We start from the raw sequence: 11,652 nt of genomic DNA on the forward strand, positions 1-11,652 counted from the left end.
ATACATTCGACTGTATACAGTAGCATGAAAGGACATGCATCTGGGTTTGTGTATTTTAGTAAAGGTGATTGTTGTGTGCACCACGCAGCTTTCGGTCTCAGGATGAGGCCATTCAGACACCTGTGGAGTGCGCTGTGAGTGTGTGTGTGTGTGTGAGTGTGTGCTGCTGTGGATTTTATTATTTTCTTTTTTCATTTGATGATGGCTTCTCTATGGCTCTGCTGCGCGCTGCATGTGAGTCTCTGGGGTCTCAAAGCAGAGGACTTTGATGAATGTGTGCGAGTCTGCTTGCTCCACTAGTGCTGCTGCCTGTCTGACATTTTTGTCCGTGTGCCTTTGGAAAGGTGAAAACACATTATTCACAGACAGGGACACATGCTGAGCAGTCACCCACCTCTTCCACACCCATTCATGCCAATTAGTGCCAGTCTGCCTCTCTCTGCCTGGTACAGTGGGGCACTTCAGCTTCAGCCCACACGCTACAATACGCTTCTCTGGCCGAGACGTGGACACACGCAGGCATCATCACAAATGTTTGTGTGAGTTCTCTTTTCTTCTCCCATTCAAACATGCGAAAAGGAAAATAAAGTGTGTTTGCAAATCAAACGGCGTCAGTGTACCACAGTGTGGGTGTGTATTACAAATCAGGGGTTTTATTCAGCTCTGTTCTCCCTGTAGAGCCAGAAAGTTGCACATCCCACACCTGTCAGCCTGTCCTCAACTTAGAAATTATATCTAATTCAATTCAATGCTCATTGCACAGCGAAAATAACTCTCCCAGATAAATAGTTTAATATGTAGGGAAGTTAAAACCAATAAGTTTACAGTTATATTGCATTATAAACATTAGAGGATTTGCTATTTTTTTTTTGAGTGACGAGTATGATGTTTCTTTTAAAGAGCAGTAGGCTCTATTATTGACTAACATTGTATATGGAGTGTATGGCGTGTTGTTATTAAAATATGGGGCTTTCTTTGTTATTTACACAAGGCACAGAATATGGAAAGACCTTTTAGTGCCTGTGAGCGTGGTATAAGGAAATACAATGGTAAACAACAATGTATGCTACTACTCATCTCCCATCAAAGAGATTTGACCTAATGACAACTGGATGATGAATACAAATGATTTGGCGATTATTTCTAAGGAACAAACAGAGGAACAGAAACAAACAGAGAAGGGATCTTTGTGTGAGTGAATGGTGTAATGATGAATGGAGTATGAGTGGTACTTATGTCTCCCTTTTCTTTCACTCCTCCTTTATGCCTTTTACGTTTCTCTTCCTCTATTCAATGGGCTCTTTAATTAATCTAGGCCTTTTCTTATTATTTGTATTATTTATTTTTTCCCTGCGTCTAATTTCTTTCCTCCCACATTTCTCTCTTACTCCCCTTTTATGCGCCGACACTGGGAGTGGGATTAGATATTGTGATTGAAATAATATGCGTGTTCATGTCTGCATTTGCCCTTGAATGAGGTTGTCGAGTTTTGGCTGCTTATTTGTGTGTCTGAATGTCTTCTAGGGCTTTTATTGTGTGTGTGTGTGTGTGTGTCGGTGTATTCTGTTTGTTAAAAATAAAGAGTAAGAGCATCAATGTATGCTAGTGTGTGTGCATGCACACAACATCTAGCATGTTTGTATATTTACGCATTTTATGTGTGCATGCGTGTGTGTGTGTATGTGTGTGTACTCACATAGGCTTATAGAGCAATAGAGGAGCTTAGCAGTGATTTGCCCATCCATTCCAGTCCCTCCCTAATCCTACACAACTCTCTCACTCTCTCTCTTGTTCTCTCTCTCTCTTTTTCTCTCTCTCTCTCTTACACTGACATACACACACATATACACACAGATGCTTACTTCATTGTGTGTGTATGTGACTAGCCGGGATCTAATAGTCTGTGTGGTTAGTAGGTTTGTGAATGGGATGTGGCTTAGGCTTAAGCAGCGACACTACACTTGCCAGGGAGTTAACGCAGCCTGGCAGAGGGTTTATGAGCGAGACAGAGGGATGAAGGGTAAGGGAAAGAAGTATTTGTACAGTGTGTTAATGGCCCGTGGTTCAGAGGGCACTGCTAACATGATTATGTAACGATTACAAAAGGTTATGAATGATGGATTATGTAGAGAACACTGGTATGATATGATTAAGATTATGTAATAAGTGTGTGCCTTCATTAAGCCAGCCTTGCAAGCTTCCTGTGTTTGTGTGTGTTTGGTATGTGACCATTAGGTGCCCCTGCACCTTCCGTCTCACAACCTCCGGCACGCCCACGGACACACAAACACCCAGGGAAAGATTGAAAGGCATGGATAAACAGGAGAGCTGAGACTTTCGCCAACAGTAACAACGTGGGGTGGGCAGAGAGGGTAAAGAGAGTGTAGTACGATGGGGGCTGCCGTGGTCATAATCGCAGCATGTGTGAAGTTTGCGTGGGCGACCGAGAGAGTGCGAAAGTCGGTGTATAAGAGCAGAGGAGTGTGTGATATGTATATGTGTGTGTGTGTATATATGTATAGAAGCTTTTCATCAGTTTCCTTAGTGACTGCCTGTGACAGACAGACAGAAGAAATGAAGTGGAGCAAGAGCAGAGCGGCGTTTGCTGTGGAAAATATCAGGTGGTTATTGAGGAAGTTTCTCTGTTACGATTCAGTTCTTAATACTATACTACGAATGTAGTATTTCAATTAAAGGAAATGCTATTCTCTTTATTGAGAAATGTTTAAAACAAGGTTCATCTTATGAAACCCATCAGTCAAGAACTTTCACTGAATATAAAGATGGAGGACATGACTGCTCTCCAAAAGTGAAGCCAAAGCTTCTAGTTATGAACACCCCCTGGTTTCTGTCCTGTTAGTTAGATATTGTCACAATCATATGTTCAGATTTTTAAGCATTGGGAAAATAAAATATATGATAGTGACTAGGGCTGCAAGATTAAGCGAAATTTAATCGTGATTACGATTATTGGGTCAAACGATCTCCAAACTACTATAATCGAGTTGAAACGATTATTTGCCATTTTTTTCTAAAGCGACGCGCATGCGCAATTCAGTCCCTCCCCCGGAGCATTCAGCGCGTCCCCGCTGACTGGCACTCACTCTCAAGCAGCTGTGAAGTGAAGGAGGCGAGTTGTGTGCGTGGGGACCGGAGGTATTTAAAAAACAGCGCGAGTGGAAAATGGCAGAGGGAAGGCAGCCCCGTCTGATCGACCGCGCTGCGCAGCGTCCATTCTTCAGCGCGCAGCCGCCCGGCTGTTCACACCGGACCCGCGCGGGTCAGCTCGCGATTCTCCCCTTGTTGTTGTATGGAACCCGTTCAATGTCAGGGTTCGGGGGTAAATTATGATGGTCCTCATAGCCCCCCCCCACCCCTCTCTTTCTCTCTCTGTCTGTGTGCTTGTAGTGGGGGGGCAGATGGGGACATTTAATTAGGGGTGTCACGATACCAAAAATTCAGTAGTCGGTGCCAATACCAGTAAAATAATACGATTCTCGATGCCAATTTCGATACCACGGTAAAAAAAAAGTGCATTATTTGGATGTTGTTAATGTCATATACGGTAGTTCCATGTGCTTGCGCTGCGCATATACTGAGGGTTATACGGTAGTTGCGGACGCATGTGAGTGACGCTTTGTTGTGAGACACGTTATGCATTAAATGATAATACCGCGGTCATCTGCCTCACGCCGGGTTTACACCGGACGCTGAAGCGACGCATAAGCGCAGCACCAAGCCTTTAATAACAGCTGGCTCCCATCCACTCCCATGCGCCGCTTCAGCTTCCGGTGTAAACAACAATGTGCCGGCGCGCTAAGGATTAGCGCGGAGCGGCGGCGTTGCTTCCGTGTCCGGTGTAAACCCGGCGTCAAACGCAAAATACTTCCATACACGACTCTTTGTGCCTTTTTAATAAACAAGTCGAGGTGGGGCGAACGCTGCAGCCGCAGTTGCCGTCTTGGTTTTCTGAATGTAAACGTCGACAGGCGCAGCACCGATGCTAATGCTAAGCTGCTAACAGCTGCTGGCATCGAAGCTGACGGTGCCTACGGTGCTTCAAAAACTTTGGCATCGGCATCGTTTTGTTATCTTAGTATCGAAAGGTATCGTAGGTATCGGTTCTCGTGACATCCCTACATTTAATATTGAGAGGAAATTTCAAAGTTCTCAGTTACAAAGTGTTTTTATGGAGAGTGTTAATGTTGCCATCATTAAGGGTTTGATTAACCAGGCACGGAGGAATGAGACACGTAGCCGTAATCGTGTTTACCGGAACCGGAAGTGACTGGTACTTCCGGTTAGTCATTTAAAAAAAATAAGGGCAGATATTAATAATCGTCTGAATAATCGTGATTTCGTTTTTTTGTCCAAAATAATCCAGTAAGTAGTAACATCTAACCAAAATAGGTTCCTTCTTGATTGATTTGGTTATACCGTAGGGAAGATGTGAAATTAAAAAAAAATTAAAAAATCATGGGTTATGAGGAGGAGGCATGAGGTGGAGAGGGAGAGAGAGAGTTTTCGTGATTTCAGAAAGATCTGGGGGCATTGACGTGTGACGATTTCAGCCAGAGCGAGACAGTTTCAGAGAGAGCGACAGACCAGCCGAACAAAGACGGAGACTTTAAGAGAGAGAGAGAGAGAAGTTAAATCCCAAATCTGAACTGCTGAACTGATTCTCTCCCTTCTCATCTTGTTCTGCCTGTTTCTTCACTTTCTTTCGCTCTCTCTCTCTCCCTCTCTCCCTCTCTCTCTCTCCCGTTCTGCTTTTACTTGACGCTAGATTGTAAACAAACCCACACAAATGAATTATGATTAAATACTGTGAGGCTCCAATTGGTTACCAAGGCAACAAACAAATGTTTCTGTGCTGTTGAGGTCACCTGACGCAGCAGAATGGACTGTGAAACAAATACAGTCTGGTCTGGTTTTCTCAGAGTATCTGTTGATTTTTGGTCTCTAACTTCTGTTACTGAGTCTGTCCATCTGTTATATATTTTCTGTCTTTCTATTTATCCCTTGCCTATAACTTTTATTGGCATTTACATAATTTTCTTTTCAAACTCTTTAGCCTTCGGAGCGGCAGTGGTTTGTTAATAACTTCCAAAACTTTGCACAAAACCCCAAATGATGTTAAAAATATGTTTCCAAACAGTTGCGTAGTTTCATTTCAAAATAGGAAGGACATTTTGCGATATCTGGTTTTTTTTTATGGCTATTGAAAATCAGGAACTGTACCTTGAACATCAACAGCAACTTATTACTACACTAACAAAACTCTCTGCTCAACAGATTCTAATATAAATGCATGATAGCAAGGATAAGAGTGCTTATACCACCAGGAAAGGGACACAAAAACCTTAAATATTAACATTTTTTAATAATATCTCGGTAGAATATGTTTGTTCTGTTGGTCATTTAAACCAAATAAGAATCTAACTTTGCAACAACTTTAGTCCTGCTGGAGTCAGAATCCATGAATATACAAAGTTTAACTAAGGGTTGAAATCAGGCCGACAGGAAGACGGACCAACACAAACAGGATGTGTTTTTAGAACATGTTTAGACCCACTGAGTCTACTGGGAATCATCACTGTGTGTGTGTGTGTGTGTGTGTGTGTGTGTGTGTGTGTGTGTGTGTGTGTGTGTGTGTGTGTGTGTGTGGGTGTGTGGGTGTGTGGGTGTGTGGGTCTGTGTCTGTGTGTGTGTGTGTGTGTGTGTGTGTGTGTGTGCGTGCGCACATGCATGCTTCATGAGTGGGTGCTCACTCATTGCTTCCCTGTGCACAGTACATCTCTTAGCATTGAGCAGCACATTTTGTCTATATTTACTTCCAAATGGTATTTTAACTAGGTCAGCTAAATTACGAAAATAGACTGCTGTACATCAGTGAGGCAACCAGTCATGACATCTAGTGTTCGAAAGATTGAAGTGCAGCCCAATGTGTTGGTTGTAACTCACTGGTTGTAAAGTTGATGTACAATCATTGAACTCAGTATTCCTCTCAAGCCTGTGTGTGTACTGTGTATTCCCTGTGTACATGTGTGTGGCTGTATTTGCTGTATTTACATTGTGTCTATATGTCAAGCAAACATTTGCTGGTTTGTGCTTCTCAAATGTCATGATTAGCCTCTTTTCGTGCTGCTTTATGAACTTTAAATTTTCAGTAACCATTTGCAAACTTGCCTTTGAGCTCTGAGAAGTTGAAAGGGGCATTTTAAACTATTGTTTGACATTTTACAGATCACTTAATTATCAATATATTTTCCATGTGTCACTCTCTCTCTCTCTCTAATCTCTACTGCTCACTCTCCTTCTCCCTCCCTCCCTCCCTCCCTCTTGATCTCTCCCACACTCCCACTCTCTGCCCTTCTCACTGTAACACCCTCTCTCTCTCTCTTCCTCTCCCACTCTCTTTCTCTGCTTGTAAGCGGTCTCTGGGCGTGCAGCCAGCTGGCGTGTGTGTGTTTTTTGAATGAATACCTGATGAAGTTGGCCGAGCTTACCGTGGGAGGGGCCCTATAAGTGTGTGTGTGTGGTTGTGTGTGTGTGTGTGTGTAGGGTAGACAGTGTGAGAGCTCTGGCTAGCATTCAACCCCTTGCATAATACACGTTGGAGCTCAGCATGCGGGACTCCCTCCCTGTGGGCGTGTGCAAGTTTGTGCTACCAATTTTTGCGTGTGTGTGGTTGTGCGCACGTGCGTGATCACCTTTGCTGTGTGTCAGTGGTAGTGAGGGAGCTTCCTGCCCCGCTGTCAAGATTTAGTAGAAGGTCGTTGTGTGTGTGAATGTGTATGGGTGTATGTGTGCCTGTGTGTGTGTGTGTGTGTGTGGAGGGTGAGAAAGGCTGAGAGCAGTTTGTAGCACAAGTACACTGAATCTGCTCGGGATTTTCCGCTTGAGGGGGAGAGAGGGAGTCGGAGTGAGACTCAGGGTGCTTTACAAGGGACACGACAGAGCAGGAGAAGAAGAGGGGAGTGAAGGGAGGAGAGGAATGAGAGAGAGGGAGAGCATGCTGCAGAAGTGGGCATCTCCTGCTACCCTGGTAAGTACTCTTCACACAGTTTTGTGCTCCCTCTGAATGAAGTGTGTGTGGGAGCGAGAGGGAGTCTGTGTGTACGTGTGTGTGTGTGTGTGTGTGTGTGTGTGTGTGTACGTGTGTGTAAGTGTGTGTAAGTGTGTGCACCCTGAACGCTTGTCGTGTTGTATCACAGTATGTCGTTTGTAAGTGCGTACTGCGTCTGCCCTAGTTTTCCTACAAACGCTGTGGCTTGTTTCTCCCATCTGACTCGTCCTGCACTTCTCTTCTCTGTTCTCTCTTGTCTTCTCTTCTCTGTTGTCTTCTCACTTGTCTTCTCACTTGTCCTCTCTTGTCTTGTCTTCTCTTGTCTTGTCTTGTCTTCTCTCTTCTCTCTTCTCTTCTCTTCTCTTCTCTTCTCTCTTTACTTCTCTTCTCTCTTGTCTTCTCACGTGTCTTGTCACTTGTCTTCTCTTATCTCTTCTCTCTTATTTTCTCTTCTCTTCTCTGTTCTCTTCTCTTCTTTTGTCTTCTCTTCTCTCTTGACTTCTCTGTTTTGTGCTCTCTGTTCTCTGTTCTCTTCTCTTCCTGACTGTTCTTACTCCCCCAGTCACCCTCGCAACCTCAGGGTTGTCGAGGGGTAAGAAAAATGCAAGTCATGCAAAGCTGCCTAAGTTTGTTTTCTGAAAAGCACAGTCTCTTTTTCCTCACAGTCACTTGTTTCTCTCCATCTCTGTCTATCTTTGTCTGTGTAGCTCTTAACCACACTCTCTCTTTCTTTTTTTTTTCTTTCTCTCTCTCTTTTTTTTGCTTCCTTTTTTCTTCGTCACCCCTCCCTTTTCTGTTCTACTTTCCAACTCTCTGACTCCATCTGTCAATGGCAGATCCTCCATTACTATCTCACTATCTCACTGTACTCTTGTGTGTGTGTGTGTGTGTGTGTCCGGTGTGTGTTTGTTGTTGTTTGTTGTGTGTAATCACTATTGGAGGGTGTCGGCGAATAAAGTGGCAGCCTTGTCAGAGTTCCCAGTCTGGCAAGTGTCCCTGTAATGCGCATTCACACACATGCACACAAACACACACACGTACGCACATATTTAAAAAAATAAAAAAAATAACACAGGGTCAAAATACCTTGTACTTAAAAAAGGGAAGAGAGACAGAGAAGTATAAGCCTGCAGCAACTATGTTTTCCACTCGCACTATATTTAGCAGTGAGATAACACATCACGTTGGACTTATCCCTTTGATCATGATTATGATTATGACTGGGCAATCACGCACACACACACACACACTCCGATGGAACAGACATACTGTAGCCCATGCACACAGTTTTTAGATTGATACAGCATTTAAACAACTGCTTGTGCAGCCAAATAATAATGTGTGTGCACATTTTATGCAGTTTTATGACTAAGATTCAAAGATGGGAAATCAACACAATAAATGTATATGCACAAGTTGACATATACTGTGAAGGCCAACACACCATTATCCACATCACATACACACATTGTTGTTATCACAAAATTATTATTCTTGTTTTTATTTATTTTCAATTATACACATTTAGTTATGATTGATAAGCTGATTCTTATAGGCATTCGTATCATGTTTTGCGTTTTGATTTGGAATTTTCAGAGTTGTTGCTAGGTTGATATTTTGTAAGTAGAACTGAACCCTGACTTGAAAAACTATTTTTATTAAAGTCACACCGTGCATTTTCTCCTCTTCACATCCTGGTGAAAGCAGAACTGGAGTTTAGCTCTGTGTTTCCTGAATGGACTCACTCAAAGCCATACATGTCATTTGTTATTAACTCATAATATTCTTCATAATGGGCTGTATTGAATCCTTCGGGGCAGATGCATAAATAATTTGAATGTGTGTGCTATACATGGCACAACAGGAAACATATAGTGCAGAAACATTTTTAACCCCAAAGTATTTTGCATGTGTATTTATTGTTGGGTGAAGTTTAGGAAGGATTTCAGTTGCTACTGTAGAAACAGGATTGGTGTGGGTATACAGATGCGGTGCTGGCGTCATAGCCTCAGAGTGCTCGAGCACTGCTTGCATGAAAGTGGAAGGATTCATAAATTATATATAAACAAGTTAAATGCATAAAACATGTGGTGTGTGTGATCTAACTAATACCTCTGAATATGCTGGTTTTAGGCATAAAAAGACGAGTTTAACTCTGTCTCACTGCAGGTTAGTTTACCACTTTTAGCTTCACTGTTTAATAGACCAGAAGAAGTATAGTGTGAGTGTGTCTGTGTGTCTGTCTGTGTGTCTGTCTGTCTGTCTGTTTGTGTGTCTGTCTGTCTGTCTGTCTGTCTGTCTGTCTGTCTGTCTGTCTGTCTGTCTGTCTGCTTCAGAGTGTAGGAGAATCAGTACATGTACACACATCCACTGTTTTGACCGTAGAAGGACAATAGTATAGTGCGTGAGTGAACGATTCAGGTTACTGGCACACACACATTGAGCTTTTTCACTATGTCACTAGTGCCCCAGAGAGAGAGAGAGAGAGTGAGAGCGGGGGGTAGAAAGATAGAGTGTGAGTGTGTGTGTGTGTGTTGGACCCAAAGCACATGGAGGACAGACGGCTTGGGTTACAGGTCATCTGATATACAGTACACGCACACACACGCACGCTCACTTACACACACACATGCACACATACGCACGCACACTTACACACACACACACAGACATTGAAAACTCAGCAAGATTCAGGTGGCATGGCTTTTCAGTGAATGTGTGTTTGAGTGTCAGTTTCAGTATAGCACTAAGCTCTTTTTGCAATGTAGGTCAATTGAACCTCTCCCTCACTCTCCCTCACTCTCCCTCGCTCTCCCCCATGCGTCTCCAGCCTCTCCTCCCTCTACCTCTCTTCATCCCTCTCTCAAATCCCTAAATGCTACACTTAAGTTTAGTAATTTTTCCCTTTTTAGTTTAGTCTTTTTCTTTACTTTCCTTTTTTAACTCCTTCTCCCTTAATCCCAACTTTTTTCTTCCTGCTTTTTATTTTACTCTCACAAACGTTAACATAAGGTTGAAGAGAACTACCCAAATGTGAAAATTAAGATTTTTTTTGGGTGTGTGTATGTGTTGTAAATAATCCTCCAATCCTGTACATTAGTTAAGTCCTGCATTTTAATTTTTCTTATTCTTCAGTATCTCATTCTATCTCACATTTTACTCACAGGGTTTTATTTCCTTCTCATGTTCCATTACTTTTCTCCAATTATTTTTTTATTCATTGTATTTCTTGTTTTTAATGCAAATGCATCACTGTATAGCAGTTTTAGCTAAATTTCACATATGACAGGTTTTAGACTATAGATGAAGTTTATTATTAGTACTATTAGTATCATTATTGATTATGTGATGTCATTTCTATTTCCTATTGTGTAAAAGTCAGCGTTAATGCAAGAGGTCAAGTTAATTGAAGATGCAATGCAACACCACACTTATTACACATGCTGAATGTTGCAGCAGTGCAACATATCCCATTACATAATGCATGCCATTTCTCCTGCAATTTTCAGGAACCTTTTTATTTTTTTTTCACACGTCAGAGTCAGCTGTCAGAAGTGACTGTTCCATTCTGACATCGCTGGAGATCAAAGTGGTCACAGCGACGTGAACAGATCTGTGGCTGCATGTACAGACTCTGCCCGGGTTTGATGTGGCAGCTGATATGAAATGGCTCTGAGACACAACATTCCTCTTATCTCAAAGTTTTAATTCGTGGAGGACGTCGGGGAATAGAAGGATATTGGTCTTGTCTTACTCCCTTATTGCCTGCATTGTGTGACGGAGCAGGAGAGACAGGAGCATCACGGTGAATGAGGAAGGTTACAGCAGAGAGACGAGATGAAGATTAATGTGTGAAGATGCCAGGAGAGGAGAAGCAAAGACATTGAGAGACAGCCGATTAGGAACATTAAACCATTAGATGGAAGAATGATAATGGATAATGGAGTTGTGAAGCAGGAGAGGTGGGCAGGCTGAGACAGGAGAGGAGGTAGAGCGACGGAGAGAATCTCAGTGTTAAAAGTTCACTGATCAACAGTACCTCTCACTTCTGAGTGTGTGTGTGTGTGTGTGTGTGTGTTACCTACTATGAAACAAAGTGTGTGTGGGTGCTCTTCCTCTGTGTTTGAATGGGAATTTGCATGTTTTGTTTCTGTAGTTGTGTTGTAATAGATCTGCAACACATGTTAAATCACAGGAATCGTCAGCATCAGGAAAAGAGCATATGTCAGCATAATTGAATATGCTCAGGTGTCAGTGTCTGATATGGTGTGTGTGTGTGTGTGTGTGTGTGTGTGTGTGTGTGTGTGTGTGTGTGTGTGTGTGTGTGTGTGTGTGTGTGTGTGTGTGTGTGTGTGTGTGTTGCGCATGTCTTGAAATGACTGTACATTATGTATGAGATTCACACCAAGCTTTCAATCTTTTGCAGCAGGGGGTCTTTCCTAACAGATGGCATATATGCAGACTCACACACACACACAAGTCTGCTATTGGAGGTCCAAGTACTGCAGGATTGTGAAACTTCTTCGAGTTGTTTAGATTGTAATTACTACGGGTCCAGGCTTCTGCAATTCTATCATATCAGG

General features: G+C 42.7%; 1 protein-coding gene across 2 annotated transcripts in view; it reads left to right on the forward strand.

The window, feature by feature from the left end:
- Nucleotides 1-11,652, forward strand: part of atxn1a (ataxin 1a) — a 60,547-nt gene that overhangs the window by 35,890 nt on the left and 13,005 nt on the right. The window lies entirely within an intron of this gene.

Source organism: Limanda limanda, chromosome 19 (genome assembly GCF_963576545.1).
Source record: "Limanda limanda chromosome 19, fLimLim1.1, whole genome shotgun sequence".
NCBI lineage: Eukaryota > Metazoa > Chordata > Actinopteri > Pleuronectiformes > Pleuronectidae > Limanda > Limanda limanda.